Raw genomic sequence first — 20932 nt, forward strand, 5'->3', positions numbered from 1 at the left:
AAGTCAGCAAATTCTTGTCGTTCACTATAATTTCTTCTTAAACACTCCCGAATTTCCACCATCTGATTCTTCACCAGACTGAATTCATCCAAAGTTTCCTTATGACGGTCATCATTTATTTGCCTTTCAATGTCCATCATTTCAGATTGACGACTGAAGAGATTCTTTTCAAACTCAGAGAAGTTTAAATTTGAGACGTGATTCTCGTACGTGTTCTTCTTCAAAGTGTAATCCAATTCAGTAAGGACTTTGATAATTTCGGCAAAGTCCTTTCTTTCTTCTTCCTTGATGTTTAAAGCCTTTACCATGCTTTTCTGAAGAGATGAGAGCACTGACTTCATATACTTTAACATCTTGTTACCTTCAGTAGAGGATTCTTCATTTGATGAAGTTTCTTGAGACTTTGCTTCCATACTTTGAATCGGCTCAAATTTTGTATGAATCTGCATGGATTGCTCCAGTTGATCTTTCTCAGCTACCTTAGCAACTTCATTATGCTCCTCTTCTAACAGTTCATCTTCAGCTCTCTGAAATCTCTCATACAGATTTCCAGAGTAGTGAAGAGGAATGTTGATATTTTCATGAACATTTCCCACAATGGTGTTGGGGAATAAACATGGCTTTACATAGCTTGCATATTGATCCTGTTCCTCCTCAGATGAGGAACTTCCTTCTTCAGCATTCTTATCTTTGGAGGGTTCCCCTCAGATCTAATAATCTCTAGCTGAGTTACCTCAGCCACTTTTTCTTGGGCTTCCTCTGTTCTCGCAACAGAGGATATCACAACATTTTCTTCAAAAGGAGCTTGAGCAACCTCCTCAATCACATCTTTTTCTCGGACTTCTTCTTCATTTGTTATAAGAGCTTGTTCAGGCTCTTGAACAATCACTTCCTCTTCTTCTTCATGTGGATTCTCTTGAATTGGTTGATCCAAAATACGTCTCTCTTCGGCAGAAAGATTCCCGAATTCGATCAAGAGAGCAGTATCTAGCTCATCGGTATCGTCATCAGCATCAAGAATATCCATCAGTTCATCATCATCGAAAGGTTTTGAGCTAGAGCAATTAGCGCCATGAACGTATCGGGTAGCCACCGAGATGTAACTATTCATGATATCATTCAGCCTCTTCAATACTTTCACTTCCACCTCAGATCATTTTTCAACAGGATTGAAATTAGCCTTTCTAGCTTCAAGAATTGGAAAAAGGGCTTTTCCATATAGGCATGCTTCAACGAGATCCTTTCTCTTCAGAGCCTCAACTACCTCTAAAGTTTTAGCCCACTTGAGAATTTTATTCTCATTGGTTACACACTTTTTCCACTATCGGGTTATCGCAGAATTTGACAGAGTATCATTGTATTTGGACGACAATCTCTCCAGGGACAATGATTCAAAAATCTACAATTTTTCAGACGCTATGTCTTTAACTTGATCTAAAATGAGGTCAACAATGCATGTTGCCTCTGATACTCCTTCAGGAACTGAAGTTGCAATCTTCTTACCTTTTCCAACAACCTCTATGGGTTTTGGATCAGGTTTGGGTTCACTGAACACAATTCCACTCGATATTCTTGCAGAACGCATCAACTCGAACGTCGATTGGGGTTTCTTACACAGCTCAGTAGGGAGCTCTACACGAATAACCTTCCCGGCTACCATAAAATCTTTAGGAGCGGGAATAGAAGATTCTTGTTCGGAAGATTTACCAACAACAAGGGTAAGAACTGCACCTTGTTCTGGTTGAGATAACTCGGTAGCACCTGCGGCTACTTGATTTGTTTGAATAACAGGAGACCCAATCCTGTCAGCATTATCATTATTTGGACTAGCTGACTCAACAGCGGGCCCTTCAGCAGATTCTCCTAAGGGAGAAAAAATTGATTCATCTTGTTCCACTATAGGAACATCAAACTTAGGCACAGCGGCCAACGATTTAGAAGAGGTTACCTTCAATGATTTAGACGCGCGGGGCACTTTCGTCTTCTTTTCCTTTGAGACACTGGATTTCGAAGGCTTTCTTAAAATAGTTGATGGAGTAGATAGAGAGGACATCGGAGTTGCAGCAAGTACGCCTAGACCTTGCCTTAACCTTGAATCGACTGATTCAGAGTCCTTTTTGGTTGAACTTTTCAGACTAGAGGAACTGACCTCCGATTCATTCATTGTTTTCGATCTTTTTGCCCCTATTGACATAACAGAAGCGGATGGTTGTTTGGATTGGGTAGAGGGCTTACCACCAGTTTGATAACTAGATGCACCAGAGGCACATTCCATGTTGTTCTTCATCCTTATCAGTGTGCTAGCGACTGTAAGTACAGTGAATACTCAAGGAGAGTTGATCTGCTTAGGTTCACCAACAGGAACCTCCAAATGCTCCATCAAACGACTCAGTTGAGCCGCATACGTTATGCTTTTCTTGTTTGCCTGGAAGATAGAAAAGCAAAGGTTCTAGAAAAGGGTAGATGGCCAGTTTACCTCGATTCCCTTTGAAATAGCGCACATATAGTCAAATCGGTCTTGACTATAGAGATGGAAGGAGCCAAATTTCTCTTGAAGCGCTTTTGCTACCACGTCGTTCAACAAAATAAAGTGGGGTTTGAGTACCTTCTTATTTCCATTGACATGGATCATCAAACCATCAGCAGAAAATGTCTTCTTCATCTCTTCCATGACTTTTAATGAAAGGATCAAGTCAAAAGTGTGCCCCTTCGTTGGAAGTTCAAAGAACTCCACATAGACAGTTTCATCGAAAGAAAACTCCACGCCATTGACGGTTGCTACGATGGATTTACCCACCATAGTTGTAGATTTGAAGAAGTCGTGAACTTCTTTCTCATAGAATATGAACGGACCACCGAGATACTTCCTCAACCCAGAATATTCTTGGGTTCTGAACATATCCACTACTTCCGGTTGATCGAAAGTGTAGACCGATGGAAAATCCACCTGAAAAGTACAATGACCCATAGTGATTTTCTTGTTCACCATTTTCGAAAGAATATGAACCGACACAAGATTTCAGAGAGATTAAGAGAGAGAAATGCAGAGAAAACTAGTGTTCTTAGGGATTTAAAGAGATGAAAAGCTTTCAAACTCATGCAAGAGAGTCCTTATATAGATAGAGAACAAAAATACAGAATAACCGTCTCTTCTTCAGGGTATGGCCCATCAATAAATGTTAGACGTCCTTTTTCAAGGAGTCATCATTAAAAATGAGGGTATATCGGTCATTTTCTCTAAACATGAAAGACACGTGTCTTCATGTTGGTAAGAAATGATTGTTTGATGTTTTGAGCGGGAAAAATAAATAGCTCTCATTGTGGGACAGCTGTCCTTGATCAGTCTAATCGCCACGTAGTTAGACGTTTTTCTTACTTCACAAATCCATATAACTAAACGTCTATTAGACGGATGGGTCTATTAGACGCATACGTCTAATTCTGTGTTGCATAACAATACGTCTAATGTCTATTACACGTGTACGTCTAATTCCGCATAAACATCACGTGTTAGACGTGTGTTTGGTTAGACGTGAGCATCCTCTTGCTTATGACGTAAAAACGTCTAACGTCTATTAGACGTGTACGTCTCACCGCGTAGGTTTTAAACCTCAACAAATAGACTTAGATGTATAGATTGTGAGCAAAAATACGTGTAAGTACAAACCATTTCTTTTAGACATCCTTGACTAATTAGACCGATTAAGGATATTCGTCTAGAGAGTATCCTTATTTCCAAATAAATTTTCCCTCTCATTTTATATATGGTCATAAAAACATAATAGATAGTTTTTGTGGTCCAAAGACCAAAAACATTTTTAACAAATAAATAAAATTATTCTACTAGAATGGAAAAGGCCATTGTTGATCTTACAGGCTGTGTACTCAAAAGAGTATTCTTCTTCCTTCCTTCCTGCAATCCTCCTGCATCACCTACAAAAGAAACTATTTACACATTTTGGTACCCATACTCAATTGGGTCCTCGATCAATTAGTCCCTTAGGAATCCATATTTGAGTTATTCTGATGGATTTCCCTTTTTGTGTTGTGATTAGTGCATAGGATTTTGACTTAGCAAATGACTTCCTCCTAGTTACTGATCCCTTAACTTTTGAAGAAGATTTTCTTTTAAAACTCCTTGACTTAGAGTCAGGTTTTAAATTTCCAGACTTATTAGCTACTTCTAACTTATTCTTAAGTCAGCTAACAGTAGGCGGAACATAAACTATTTCATTTTTTAAAGCAACTTCTTCATGAATAGGATTTGATTCAATGTCAGTCATACTCCCTCTGACAAAACTTATTGGCTTAAGCTTGTCAGATGAGTTGGACTTTTTGCATGACAGGTTAAGGTCATTGCTATTAAACACCAATACAACATAGTGCACACCTTGTCCATGCAGGTTTCAACATGCTGATCTGATGTTTGACAGCATATGCAGACCTTGTCCATGCACATACAACATAATTTAACCTCTTGTTTTCAGATGAAAGGGTTTGAATTTGTTCTTTGAGCATCTCATTTTCAGATGAGATCTCTTCAATCTTTGTTTCAAAAACATTTGACTATTCAGCTTGAAACAAATTTGGTTTGTTTACATCTGGTGAAGATTTAGTTTCATTCAGGGATTCTGCTAGCTTTCTGTACTCGATGACCATTTCATCTAGTGCAGCTACTAGTTGTTCCCTTGAAAACCTTTCGGAAGAGAAATCAAATACCTCAGTCTCCTGAGTTCTTTCTTCATCTTCTCTTGCCATGAAGCAAGCCATCTCTTCTTCATTACATTCACTGGATGAAAAGTAGGAACCACGGCTGCTTGCTTTGTTCTTCCTGTCACCTGCCATAAGAGCCTTCAGCTCTTTTCCATCATCCTTGGCATCTTCACGTTTTGGCTTCTGGCATTCCGATGCATAATGACCTTTAATACCATAGTTAAAACAAGTAAGCTTAGTTTTAGATTTTTTATTGTCATTAAAATTTGAAGAGTTTGAGTTAGAGCTGCTCTTCTTCATGAAGTCGCCAAACTTCTTCACAAAGAGAGACATGGCATCGCTGCTGAGCTTCCATCTTCACATCCGGAGCGGTTGGTGTCTCTTCAGAAGTCACCAGCGCCTTGGTAATAATAGCGGATGTGGGTTGATCTTCTTCCATCCTACAGTTCAGCTCGAACTCATAGGCCTTGAGATCAGCAAAGAGATCAATGAGAGAGATCTTGTTAAGATCTTTGGATTCTCTCATCGCCATAGTTTTTATGTCCCATTCTCTTGGAAGAGTACGCATGACCTTGATAGCAAGCTCCCGGTTCCTATCAGTCTTGCCTAGGATAGACAAAGATGAGACGATCTTTCTGAATCTGGTGTCAAAATCGTTCATAGTTTCACCAGGACGCATCTTGAATCTATCGAACTGTTGAGTGGCAACCATGATCTTGTTTTCCTTGGTTTGCTCGTTGCCCTCACACAGTTGGGTGAGTCTGTCCCAGACCTCTTTGGCAGTATTAGATTCGATAATGTAGTTGAACATGCTGTCATCGAGAGATCTGTACAAAACATCAAGAGCCATGTTGTTGAGGTTGTTCTGCCTCTTTTCATCAGTGTTCCAGTCAGCCTTCTCCTTATCAATCTTGATAGGGCCTTCTATGACAACACTCCACATGTCGTCATGAAGAGAAGAGAGATGGGCACGAACTCTTTTCTTCCAAACAATGTAGTTTTCTCGAGAGAAAGTTGAAATGGTTATAGCACTGGCATCTTTGGTTGTGGTCGACATATTTTAGGAAAGGCTTGAGAATAGAAACAGGGCTCTAATACCAATTGATAGGATCAGATTTATCGATTGAGACGGGGGTCTGCCTATGGATGATGGCTTATGAAAAAACGGTTTGAAAGAAATTCTGTTAGAGATTTAATTCGCTTTCTATTCTACGGAAACTTTTGTAAACACTTGAAACAGATTCAAGGCGGAATTGTTAACTTGGGTTTGAAGCTCAGGATGAAAGATGAAAAGATGACAGAAAAGAAATAACACAGTCGTTTGTTTATGGATATTCGGAGAAACTCTCCTACGTCACCCCTTCTTCCAACCACCGGAAGAATTAACTATAATATGATTAGAATCAAATATAGTTTGCACACACTTAGCTCACTATTGAACAGAACACACTCTGTTCAATTTACAAGATGAAGAAATATCACTCAACTAAAGGTGTTTTTGATTCTAGGTCTCTCTTGATTCACACACAGTACAATCAGGAAAGCAGCTTCACAGTATGAATATTCAAAGGCTTGATTTCTCTCTCTTGAAATATCAGCAAACAAGATTGTAAAAAATTGGCAGTTCATGAGGTAGATTGTCCGTTGTCCTTGAGATTTGTTAAATACTGAGCAGGGGCTAACGGTCGAATCTTTTAGAATGATACGAGGAACTCTTCCATTGGAAAGCCTCCATTGTACACAACAGGTTCTGAGCACAAGGATCGTGGTCGTACAACAACTGGTAGTGTGCCGAATATTCCATCAGGGATTTACCTGCAAAACAAGTAATATGATGAAAATTCTCTTACGTGGCATTCTTTGGTTGGTTTCATATAGCTGTTGTACTGATCTTCACTAGAAAGTGAAGCAGGAGTAGGGTACAACTATAACACGTGGGTAGGCGGGTGCTAGCTTCAAGCATACTGTTTAAGTTTTGCATCAGACGTATTTCAATTAGACGGATTGTGATAATTAGTCTAATAAAATTTAAACATCCCCGTCTAATAACAGAGTCTATTAGACTACCTGGTTTAATAGAATTTGACTTACGTCTAATTACAATCACTTCCGACTTGTCTGAAGGAGTTAGACTTACGTCTAATTTCACTTAAATAGACTACACGTCTAAATATCCAATAACAATTAGACTGCACGTCTAACTCCACTGAGTTAGACTGCACGTCTAATTCCGGATCTACCTCAGACTTGTCTGAAGGAGTTAAACTTACGTTTAACTTTCACAATGCATTAGACTACCCGTCTAATCATTCACTAACCATTAGACTGCACGTCTAAATCCACTGAGTTAGACTGCACGTCTAATTCCGGTTCTACCTCAAACTAATCTGAAGGAGTTAGACTTACGTCTAACTTTCTCAATCTATTAGATTGCACGTCTAACTCCACTGTCTTAGACTACACGTCTAATTTCGCACATATTAGACTGCACGTCTAATTCTGCATAAATATTAGACTACACGTCTAACTCCACTGAGTTAGACTGCACGTCTAACTCCACTGAGTTAGACTGCACGTCTAATTCCGTATAAATATTAGACTGCACGTCTAACTCCACTCAGTTAGACTGCACGTCTAATTCTGAATATATTAGAATATCCGTCAAATTTCAAATATATTAGAATGCACGTCTAACTCCTCTGAGTTAGACTGCACGTCTAATTCTGGTATTTATTAGACTGCACGTCTAACTCCATTGAGTTAGACTGCACGTCTAACTCCATTGAGTTAGACTGCACGTCTAACTCCATTGAGTTAGACTGCACGTCTAATTCTATGCATTCATTAGACTACATGTCTTACTCCGTTGAGTTAGACTGCACGTCTAATTCTATGCATTAATTAGACTGCACGTCTAACTCCGTTGAGTTAGACTGCACGTCTAATTTTGTGCATCTAATGCCAAAATCGGTCTAATGAGCCTCATTAGAGCCAAGTCATATGAAATATGATTTCGATACACCTGCATCAAAACGCATAAGTCATTTCATCATCAAAATTCCAATGGTTAAATTATTTCAACACTTATCGGAAGCTAAGTTTTTACCCAAATACATATTTCTACAGATCAACAAACTGCAGACATTTTCACGAAACCCCTACCGGAAGCTAAGTTTTCTCACTTTAAAAACATGTTATGTCTTATTGATCTTGATTGATGTGATTACGTGCACAAATTGAGGGGGAACGTATTGTTCAAAATTAACTGAACAGACATAAAAGACAAAGGTCTTAATTCGTCCTAAGGATTTAAGGTTTGAGAAATACAGCTATTTAGACGTACGTCTACTTTAGCAGTTTAATCTTCCTTTGGAATCGTTGTCTTGGTTATATTGACCTGCATGGTTAGACGGATACGTCTAATAGATGGATACGTCTAATAGACGTTAGACATTTGTACATCATGAGCAAGAGGATGCTCACGTCTAACCAGACACGCGTGTCTCACGTGGTGTTATTGCATAATTAGACGGATACGTCTAATAGACTGATTTTCAAAAGGAAGTTGAAAATGTGAAAAGGAAAATAAACGTCTAACTACTGGTGAAATTAGTCGCTTCATCTTCTGGTTATTTGGACAGTTGCCCTTTGCTTATGTTTCTGCTCAAGTTCATTTTCTCGCCAAAAAAAAATCAAATCAGTCATTCCTCAAAAGAATTGAAGACATGTGTCTCTCAATATATAAGGAATGACTAATATTTCTGACAACTTTTGCTTGTACATTTAGTATTAACTATTCAGTTTCATGCTAATATTAAATGCTGCGTTTATTAGGAATAGACCTTTGAAGTTCTTGACAGTAGGAGTAATCATTAGATATTCTCTACATGATTAGACCATGATATTTATTGGATAATTCACTCTAAAACATATTAGCTCTTCGAAATCCATCTCTCTCTCTAGAATCCGAATCGACAAAGATATTGTTCATCAAGTCAATATGTCTCTCTTCCATCCAAAATCGATTCAAGTGGACTTCAAATCCGTATCCACACTAAAATCTCAAGGCATGCACAAAATGTTTGAATCTATGAAAGCCTCTGGGCTGAGAATGTTCCTCGCCCTTCATGAACTCTATCACGAACAGTTGGTCCGTGAATGTTTCGAAACTACGGGCTTTTATCAGGACAAAATAGTTGTTGGGATTGTCATGGGTCAAATAATTTCCATCACCAAAGAGTCCTTCGGTATGTTCTTTCAACTTCCCTCTACAGGTATTCATGAGTTTCCTCGATCTCCTCCTGAAATCATGTTTACAATGATGAAAGTCTTCACTAATTCTCCTCAAATGGACATATTTGGAAAGAAAAATCTTTTGAAAGATGAATTTGCTCTTCTAAGTGAAATCATCTCTAAATCCCTTCTAGCCAAAGAATCTTCATACCACTTTTGTCGAAAGTATTCGAGATAATGGTGGCTATCACAAGGGGTGTACCAATAACTGGACAAGCTTCCTCTTCGGAAATCTGGTCAGAATGGTTGTTGCCCGAAAAACTATTTTTGGTTTTGACGGTCTTCTAAGCGCATTCCTTTGTTTTCTTCTGGATCAACCGGGTAAAATTTTTCCTCTTCCCTCCAAACTTATGAACAATCAGAAGGTTGTCGAATACGTTCTTAGGGTGAAGAAGCTTAAGACCAAGAAAAGAAAGAGAGATGTCTCCAACCCTCCTCTAGTCACAGTCTTAGAGACCTCCTAGGTTGAAGATCATCATTTCCAGTAAAAGATTAGGAAGAAGGAGTAGAAGAAGATTAGAATAGAAATCATTTTCATTTAAGATGAAATCTTTTATGGATCTTTTGATGATGTTTTTGTTATGAACTTATTTTGGTTATTTTGAACAATGTTTTGTGTGTTTCTTCTGAAAACATTCATATATGGCTCATTAGACCGATTTGGCATTCGATGCACAGAATTAGACGTGCACTTTAACTCGTGGAGTTAGACGTATAGTTTAATGGAAACCGTAATTAGACGTGCAATCTAATTGATCTCAGAATTAGACGTGCAGTCTAACACAGTTGAGTTAGACGTGCAGTCTAATAGATCTCGGAATTAGACGTGCAGTCTAACTCAGCGAAGTTAGACGTGCAGTGCAGTCTAATATATACGGAATTAGACGTGCAGTCTAACTTAGTGGAGTTTTACGTGCAGTCTAATGTATACGGAATTAGACGTGCAGTCTAATGTATACGGAATTAGACATGCAGTCTAACTCAGTGGAGTTAGACGTACAGTCTAATATATTCGGAATTAGACGTGCAGTCTAACTTAGTGGAGTTAGACGTGTAGTCTATTAAATTGTGAAAGTTAGACGTAGGTCTAACTCCTTCAGACAAGTCTGAAGTAGAACCGGAATTAGACGTGCAGTCTAACTCAGTGGAGTTAAATGTGTAGTCTAATGGTTTGTAACAATTAGACGTGTAGTCTAATTGGTGAAAGTTAGACGTAAGTCTAACTCCTTCAGACAAGTCTAAAGTAGAACCGGAATTAGACGTGCAGTCTAACTTAGTGGAGTTAGACGTGCAGTCTAATGGTTTGTAAAAATTAGACGGTGTAGTCTAATTGGTGAAAGTTAGACGTAAGTCTAACTCCTTCAGACAAGTCTGAAGTAGAACCGGAATTAGACGTGCAATCTAACTTAGTGGAGTTAGACGTGCAGTTTAATAGTTTGTAACAATTAGAAGTGTAGTCTAAATGGTGAAAGTTAGACGTAAGTCTAACTCATTTTGACAAGACTGAAGTAGAACTGGAATTAGACGTGTAGTCTAACTCAGTGGAGTTAGACGTGCTGTCTAATGGTTTGTAACAATTAGACGTGTAGTCTAATTGTGAAAGTTAGACGTAAATCTAACTCCTTCAGACAAGTCTGAAGTAGAACCAGAATTAGACGTGCAGTCTAACTCATTGAAGTTAGACGTGCAGTCTAATGCTTTATAACAATTTGACGTGTAATCTAATTGGTGAAAGTTAGACGTAAGTCTAACTCCTTCAGACAAGTCTGAAGTAGAACTGAAATTAGACGTGCAGTCTAATGGTTAGTGAAAGTTAGACGTAAGTCTAACTCCTTCAGATTAGTCTGAAGTGATTGTAATTAGACGTAAGTCTAATCCCATTAGACCAGGCGGTCTAATGGATTCTTCTCTTAGACGGGAATGCTTGATTTAATTAGAATAGGTCGTCTAATTGAAATACGTCTAATGCTAAGCTTAAGCATTATGCTTGAAGCTAGCACCCGCCTACCACGTGCTATAGCTGTACTCTACTCCTACTCCACTATCTAATGAAGATTAGTACGATAGCTATATGCAACCAACCAATGAATGCCACGTAAGAGAATTTCCCTCATATTACTTGTTTTGCAGATACATCCCTGATGGAATATTCGGCACACTACCAGTTGTTGTACGACCACGATCCTTGTGCTCAGAACCTGCTGTGTATAATAGAGGTTTTCCAATGGAAGAGTGTCACGTATCATTCTAAAAGATTCGACCGTTAGTCTCTACCCAGTATTTACCAAATCTCAAGGACAACAGACAAACCGACTCACTAAACAAACATGCTCTGCAATTTTACAATCTTTCGATTATCTTGTTTGCTGATTTACGGAGAGAGAAATCAAGCCTTTGAATATCCATACTGTGAAGCTGCTTTCCTGATTGTACTGTATATGAATCAAGAGAGAGCTAGAATAAAAAACACTGTTAGCTGAGTGATATTCTTCATCCTATAAATTGAACAGAGTGTGTTTTGTTCAATAGTGTGCTAAGTGTGTGAAAACTGTATTTGATTCTAATCATATTATAGTGAATCATTTTGGTGGTTCGAAGAAGGGGTGATGTATGAGAGTTTCTCTGAACATCCATAAACAAACAGCTGTGTTTTTTTATTTATGTCATCTTTTCATTCTTCATCTTGAGCTTCAAACCCAAGTAAACAATTCCGCCTTGAATCTGTTTCAAGTGTTTACAAAGGTTTGCGTAGAATAAAAAGCGAATTAAATCCTTAACAAGATTTATTTCAAACCGTTTTTTCATAATCCTTCATCAATAGTCAGACCCCCGTCTCTATCGATAAAGCCGATCCTATCTCTATATAGGTACATGACATTATTTTTATACAAATTAATTAAATAACCTTATCTCTCGACAGGTACATGACATTGTTTTTATATGATTCATCAAAAAACCTTATATCTCGATTTGTATATGACATCTTTTTTATACAAATCAAATAAAAACTCTTTTTCTCGATAGTTACAAGACATTTTTTTATACTATGTAAACAAAATCCTTATCTATTTATAGGTACATGACATCATTTTTATACGATTCAACCAAAAACCATATATCTAAATAGGTAGATGACTTTTTTGTTAAACGATTAACCCAAAACTCTATCTTTTGATAGGTACATGACATCGTTTTTGTACGATTGAACCGAAAACCCTATCTCGATAGGTACATGATATCGTTTTATGCGAATCAAATAAAAATCCTATCTCTTGATAGGTACATGCCATTTTTTTATATGAATCAACCAAAAATCAATTCTCTAGATAGGTACATGACATAGTTTTTATATAAATAAAACTAACACTCTATCTCTCGATAGGTACATGCCATTATTTTTATACAATTCAACCAAAAACCTTATCTCTTTATAGGTACATGACATCATTTTTATACGATTCGACCAAAAACCATATATCTCAATAGGTAGATGACATATTTTTTAAACGATTAAACTAAAAACTCTACGTCTTGATAGGTACATGACATCATTTTTGTACGATTGAACCAAAAACCCTATCTCGATAGGTACATGATATTGTTTTTATGCGAATCAATTAAAAATCCTATCTTTCGATAGGTACATAGCATTGTTTTAATATGATAAATCCAAAAACTATGTATCACGATTGGTACATGACATCTTTTTTTATAAAAATAAAACTAAAACTCTATCTTTCGATAGGTACATGACATTGTTTTTATACCATTCAACCAAAAACCTTATCTCTTGATAGGTACATGACATCATTTTTATACGATTCGATCAAAAACCATATATCTCAATAGGTAGATGACATCTTTTTTAAACGATTAAACCAAAAACTATATCTGATAGGTACATGACATCGTTTTGTAAGCTTGAACGAAAAACCATATATCGATAGGTATATGATATCATTTTTATGTGAATCAAATAAAAACACTATCTCTCGATAGGTACAAAACATTGTTTTTATATGATTCAACCAAAACCATATATCTTGATTGGTACATGATATCATTTTTATAAAAACAAAACAAAAACTCTATCTCTCGGTAGGTACATGATATTGTTTTTATATAATCCAACTAAAAACCTTATCTTTTTATAGGTACATGACATTATTTTTATATGATTCGAGCAAAAAGCATATATCTCAATAGGTATATGACATCTTTTTCAAATGATTAAACCATATGCTCTATCTCTTGATAGGTACATGACATCATTTTTGTACTATTGAACCAAAAACCATATCTCGATAGGTACATGCCATCATTTTTATAAAAATTAAATAAAAAATCTTATTTCTCAACAAGTACATGACATTTTTTTATACGATTCAACCAAATACCTTATCTCCTTATAGGTACATGACATCATTTTTATACGATTCGACCAAAAACCATATATCTTAATAGGTAGATGATATCTTTTTTAAACGATTAAACCAAAAAAGCTATCTCTTGATAGGTACATGACATCATTTTTGCACGATTGAACCAAAAACCCTATCTCGATAGGTACATGATATCGTTTTTATGCGAATCTGTTGGGTGAAATTATTTTGACTAAGTGTTCAAATAATTTAACTAGTGAGATTTTGATGATGAAATAACTTATGAGTTTTGATACAGGTGTATTGAAACAATATGTTATAAGACTTGGATCTAATGAGGGTCATTAGACCGATTTTGGCTTTCATTGCATAAAATTAGACGTACAGTTTAACTCATCGGAGTTAGACGTGTAGTCTAATAGACATATAATTAGACGGATGGTCTAATAGATACACGGAATTTGACGTAAGTCTAATGCATAGAATTAGACGTACAGTCTAACTCATCGGAGTTAGACGTGTAGTTTAATGAATGAAAGAATTAGACGTAAGTCTAATGAATACACATAATTAGACGTAAGTCTAATATGTTTGTAATTAGACGGGTAGTCTAATTGATATTCGGAATTAGACGTGCAGTCTAATTTATGCGGAATTAGACGTGTAGTCTAACTTAGTGGAGTTAGACGTGTAGTCTAATATTTTTGCAATTAGATGAGTAGTCTAATTTATGCGGAATTAGACGTGTAGTCTAACTTAGTGGAGTTAGACGTGCAGTCTAATGGAATGTGAAAGTTAGACGTGCGTCTAACTCCTTCAGACAAGTCTGAGGTAGAACCGGAATTAGACGTGCAGTCTAATGGTTATTGGATAATTAGACGTGTAGTCTAATTAGTGAAAGTTAGACGTGCGTCTAACTCCTTCAGACAAGTCTGAGGTAGAACCAGAATTAGACGTGCAGTCTAACTCAGTGGTGATAGACGTGCAGTCTAATGGTTATTGGATAATTAGACGTGATACTAATTAGTGAAAGTTAGACGTGCGTCTAACTCCTTCAGACAAGTCTGAGGTAGAACCGGAATTAGACATGCAGTCTAATGGTTATTGTAATTAGACGCAAGTCTAATTCTATTAGACCATACTGTCTAATTCTATTAGACCATGCGGTCTAATAGACGTTTTTCTATTAGAAGGAGATGATTTATTTCATTAGACTGATTTTCACAATCCGTCTAACTGAAATACGTCTAATGCTCAGTTTAAGCAGTACGCTTGAATCTAGCATTTCACCTACCCACGTGCTATAGCTGTACCCTACTTCTGCTCCACTCTCTAGTGAAGATTAGTATAACATCTATATGCATCCAATCAAGGAATGCCACGTAAGAGAATTTCCCTCACATTACCTATTTTGCAAGTACATCCCTGATGGAATATTCGGCGCACTACCAGTTTTGTACGGCCACGATCCTTGTGCTCAGAACCTGATGTGTACAATGGAGGCTCTCCAATGGAAGAGTGCCACGTATCATTCTTGATGATTCGACCGTTATCTCCTGCACAGTATTTAACAAATCTCAAGGACAACGGACAATCTGCCTTACACAACAAACAAGCAATCTGATTTTACAGGGAGAGAAACTACTCAATCATCTTGCTTACTGAACTCAAACTGCGAAGCTTCTTTCTGATTGTACTGTGTGTGAATCGAGAGAGAGATCTAGAATCAAAACATCTTTAGCTGAGTGATATTCTTCATCTTGTAATTGAACAGAAAGTGTTCTGTTCAATAGTGAGCTAAGTGTGTGTGTAAACTGTATTTGATTCGAACGATATTATAGTGAATCCTTCCGATGGTTGGAAGAAGGGGTGACGTAGGAGAGTTTCTCCGAACATCCATAAACAAACTGCTGCGTTCTTCATTTTTGTCATCTTTTCATATTTTATCTTGTGCTTCAAACCCAAGTAAACAATTCCGCCTTGAATCCGTTTCAAGTGTTTACACAAGTTTGCGTAGAATAAAAAGCGAATTAAATCCCTAACAGGATTTCTTTCAAACCGTTTTTCATAAGCCTTCACCCTTAGCCAGACCCCCGTCTCTATTGATAAAGCCGATCCTATCAGAATCCAATAAAAATCATATATATCGATAGGTACATCAACTTTTTTTATACGATTGAACCAAAAACCCTATCTTTTTTATAGGTACATGACATTATTTTATATGAATCAAGCAACAACCTTATCTCTCGACAGGTACATGACATTGTTTTTATATGATTAATCCAAAAACGTACATGACATTATTTTTATATGATTCATCCAAAAATCATATATATCGATTGGTACATGACATCGTTTTCATACAAATCAAACTAAAACCCTATCTCTCGATAGGTACAAGACATTTTTTTATACAATTCAACCAAAACCCTTATCTCTTTATAGGTAAATGAAATCATTTTATATGATTTGACCAAAAAACTTTTATCTCAATAGGTAGATGACATATTTTTTAAACGATTAAACCAAAAACATTACTTCTTGATAGGTACATGACATTGTTTTTTTTACGATTGAACCAAAAACCCTATCTCGATAGGTACATGATAATGTTTTTATGCGAATCAAATTAAAATCCTATCTCTCGATATGTACATGCCATTTTTTATACGATTCAACCAAAAACAAATTCTCTCGATAGATACATGACATCTTTTTTATAAAACAGAAACAAATATTTTATCTCTCAATGGGTACATGACATTGTTTTTATATATAATCCAACCAAAAACCTTAGCTCTTTATACGTACATGACATATTTTTTAAACGATTCGACCAAAAACCATACATTTTAATAGGTAGATGACGTCTTTTGATAGGTACATGACATCGTTTTTATACGGTTGAACTAAAAACCTTATCTCGATAGGTACATGATATCGTTTTTATGCGAATCAAATAAAAATCCTATTTATCGATAGGTACATTAAATTTTTTTTATACCATTATACCGAAAACCAATTCTCTCGATAGGTACATGACATCGTTTTTATTAAAATCAAACTAAATCTCTATCTCTCAATAGGTACATGAGATTTTTTTAGACAATCCAACCAAAAACCTTATCTCTTAATAGGTACATGACATTGTTTTTATATGAATCAAACAACAACTTTATATTTCGACAGGTACATGACATTGTTTTTATATGATTAATCCAAAAACCATATATCTCGATTGGTACATGACATCTTTTTATACAAATCAAACTAAAACCCTATCTGTCGATAGGTAATAGACATTTTTTATACAATTCAACCAAAACCCAATCTCTTTATAGGTACATGACATTGTTTTTTACGATTGAACCAAAAACCCTATCTCGATTGGTACATGATATCATTTTTATGCGAATCATATTAAAATCCTATCTCTTGATATTTACATGCCATTTTTTATACGATTCAACCAAATACAAATTCTCTCGATAGGTACATGACATCATTTTTATAAAACTGAAACAAAAACGCTATCTTTTGATAGGTACATGACATTGTTTTTATACAATTCAACCAAAAACCTTATCTCTTTATAGGTACATGACGTCATTTTTTTGTACGATTGAATCAAAAACCCTATATCGATAGGTACATGACATCGTTTTTATATAGTTGAACTAAAAACCTTATCTCAATAGGTACATGATATCGTTTTTATGCGAAACAAATAAAAATCCTATCTATCGATATGTACATTAAATTTTTTATACCATTATACCAAAATCCAATTCTCTCGATAGGTACATGACATTGTTTTTATAAAAATCAAACAAAATCTATATCTCTCGATAAGTACATGACATTGTTTTTATATGATTAAACAAAAACCCTATCTCTTGATAGGTACATGACATTGTTTTTATAAGAATCAAACAACAACATTAGTTCTCGACAGGTACATAACATTGTTTTTATATAATTCATCCAAAAACCATATATCTCGATTGGTACATGAAATCGTTTTTATACAAATCAAACTAAAACCCTATTTGTCGATAGGTACAAGACATTTTTTTTATACTATTCAACCAAAACCCTATCTCTTTGTAGGTACATGACATTGTATTTTTACGATTGAACCAAAAACCCTATCTCGATAGGTACATGATATAGTTTTTATGCGAATCAAATAAAAATCCTATCTATCGATAGGTACATTAAATTTTTTTATACGATTATACCAAAAATCAATTCTCTAGATAGGTACATGACATCGTTTTATAAAAATCAAAAAAAATCTCTATCTCTCGATAGGTACATGACATTGTTTTAATACGATTGAACCAAAAACCCTATCTCTTGATAGGTACATAACATTGTTTTTTATGAATCAAACAACAACCTTATCTCTCGACAGGTACATAACATTGTTTTTATATGATTCATCATAAGATCATATATCTCGATTGGTACATGACATCGTTTTTATACAAATCAAACTAAAACCCTATTTGTCGATAGGTAAAAGACATTTTTTTATACAATTCAACCAAAACCCTTTTCTCTTTATAGGTACATGAAATCATTTTATACGATTTGACCAAAAAACATATATCTCAATAGGTAGATGACATATTTTTTAAACGATTAAACCAAAAACATTATCTCTTCATAGGTACATGACATTATTTTTTTACGGTTAAACTAAAAACTTTATCTCGATAGGTACATGATATCGTTTTTATGCGAATCAAATAAAAATCCTATCTATCGATAGGTACATTTAATTTTTTTTATACGATTATACCAAACACCAATTCTCTCGATAGGTACATGACATTGTTTTTATAAAAATCAAACAAAATCTCTATCTTTCGATAGGTACATGACATTGTTTTTATACGATTGAACCAAAAACCCTATCTTTTGATAGGTACATGACATTGTTTTTATATGAATCAAACAACAACCTTATCTCTCGACTGGTACATAACATTGTTTTTATATGATTCATCAAAAAATCATGTATCTCGATTGGTACATGAAATCGTTTTTATACAAATCAGTACAAGACATTTTTTTATACAATTCAACCAAAACTCTATCTCTTGATAGGTATATGACATTGTTTTTTTACGATTGAACCAAAAACCCTATCTCGATTGGTACATGATATCATTTTTATGCGAATCAAACCAAAACCCTATCTCTCGACAGGTACACGACATTTTTTTTATACAATTCAACCAAAACCCTATCTCTTGATAGGTACATGACATTTTTTTTACGATTGAACCAAAAACCCTATCTCGATAGGTACAAGATATCGTTTTTGGGAATCAAATTAAAATCCTATCTCTCGATATGTACATGCCATTTTTTATACGATTCAACCAAAAATCAATTATGTCGAAATGTACATGACAACGTTTTTATATAAATCAAACAAAAACTCTTTCTCTCGATACGTACATGACATTGTTTTTATACAATTCAACCAAAAACCTTATCTCATGATAGGTACATGACATAATTTTTATACTATTCGACCAAAAACCATATATCTCAATAGGTAGATGACATCTTTGTTAAACGATTAAACCAAAAACTCTATCTCTTTATAGGTCAATGACATCGTTTTTTTTGTATGATTGAAACAAAAACCCTATCTCGATAGGTACATGATATCATTTTTATGTGAATCAAATAAATATTCTATCTCTCGATAGGTACATGCCATTTTTTACACGATTCAACGAAAAACCAATTCTCTCGATAGGTTCATGACATCGTTTTTTAAAAAATCAAACAAAAACTCAATATCTCGATAGGTACATGACATTGTTTTTATAGGTACATTACATCATTTTTATACGATTCGACCAAAAACCATATATCTCATTAGGTAGATGACATCTTTGTTAAAAGATTAAACCAAAAACACTATCTCTTGATAGGTACATGACATCGTTTTTGTACGATTAAACTAAAAACCTTATCTCAATAGGTACATGATATCGTTTTTATGCGAATCAAATAAAAATCTTATCTATCGATAGGTACATCAAATTTTTTTATACGATTATACCAAAATCCAATTCTCTCGATAGGTACATGACATGGTTTTTATAAAAATCAAACAAAATCTCTATCTCTCTGTAGGTACATGACATTGTTTTAATATGTTTGAACCATAAACCCTATCTCTTGATAGGTACATGACATTGTTTTTATATGAATCAAACAACAACCTTATCTCTCGACAAGTACATGACATTGTACATGACATCGTTTTTATACAAATCAAACTAAAACTTTATCTTTCGATAGGTACAAGACATTTTTTGTACAATTCAACCAAAAACCTTATCTCTTTATAGGTACATGAAATCATTTTTATATGATTCGACCAAAAACATATATCTCATTAGGTAGATGACATCTTTGTTAAACGATTAAACCAAAAACTCTATCTCTTGATAGGTACATGACATTGTTTTTGTAAGATTGAACTAAAAACTCTATCTCGATAGATACATGATATCGTTTTTATGCGAATCAAATAAAAATCCTATCTCTTGATAGGTACATGCTATTTTTTATACGATTCAACCAAAAACCATATATCTCGATTGGTATGTGACATCGTTTTTATAAAACTAAAAAAAACACTACCTCTCGATAGGTACATGACATTATTTTATACAATCCAACCCAAAACCTTATCTCTTTATAAGTACATGACATCATTTTTAAACGATTCGACCAAAAACCATATATCTTAATAGGTAGATGACATCTTTTTAAAACGATTAAACCAAAAACTTTATCTCTTGATAGGTACATGACATCGTTTTTGTACGATTGAACCAAAAACCCTATCTCAATAGGTACATGATATCATTTTTATGCGAATCAATTAAAAATCCTATCTCTCGATAGGTACATAGCATTGTTTTAATATGATTCATCCAAAAACCATATATCTCGATTAGTAGATGACATCGTTATTTATAAAAATCAGTTAAAAACTCTATCTCTTGATAGGTACATGACATTGTTTTTATACAATTAAACCAAAAAAAACATTATCTCTTTATAGGTACATGACATCATTTTTATACTATTCCACCAAAAATCTTATATCTCAATAGGTAGATGACATTTTTTTAAACGATTAAACCAAAAACTTTATATCTTGATAGGTACATGACATTGTTTTTTATATGATTGAACAAAAAACCTTATCTCGATAGGTACACGATATCGTTTTTATGTGAATAAAAAAAAATCCTATCTCTCGATAGGTACATGCCATTTTATATATGATTCAACCAAAACCCAATTCTCTTGATAGGTACAAGACATCATTTTTTTTAAAATCAAACAAAAACACTATCTATCGACAAGTACATGACATTGTATTTATAAAATTCAACCAAAAACCTTGTCTCTTTATAGGTACATGACATCATTTTTACATGATTCGACCAAAAACCATATATCTCAATAGGTAGATGACATCTTTTTTAAACGATTTA

Source organism: Impatiens glandulifera, chromosome 8 (genome assembly GCF_907164915.1).
Source record: "Impatiens glandulifera chromosome 8, dImpGla2.1, whole genome shotgun sequence".
In the NCBI taxonomy this organism is placed as follows: domain Eukaryota; kingdom Viridiplantae; phylum Streptophyta; class Magnoliopsida; order Ericales; family Balsaminaceae; genus Impatiens; species Impatiens glandulifera.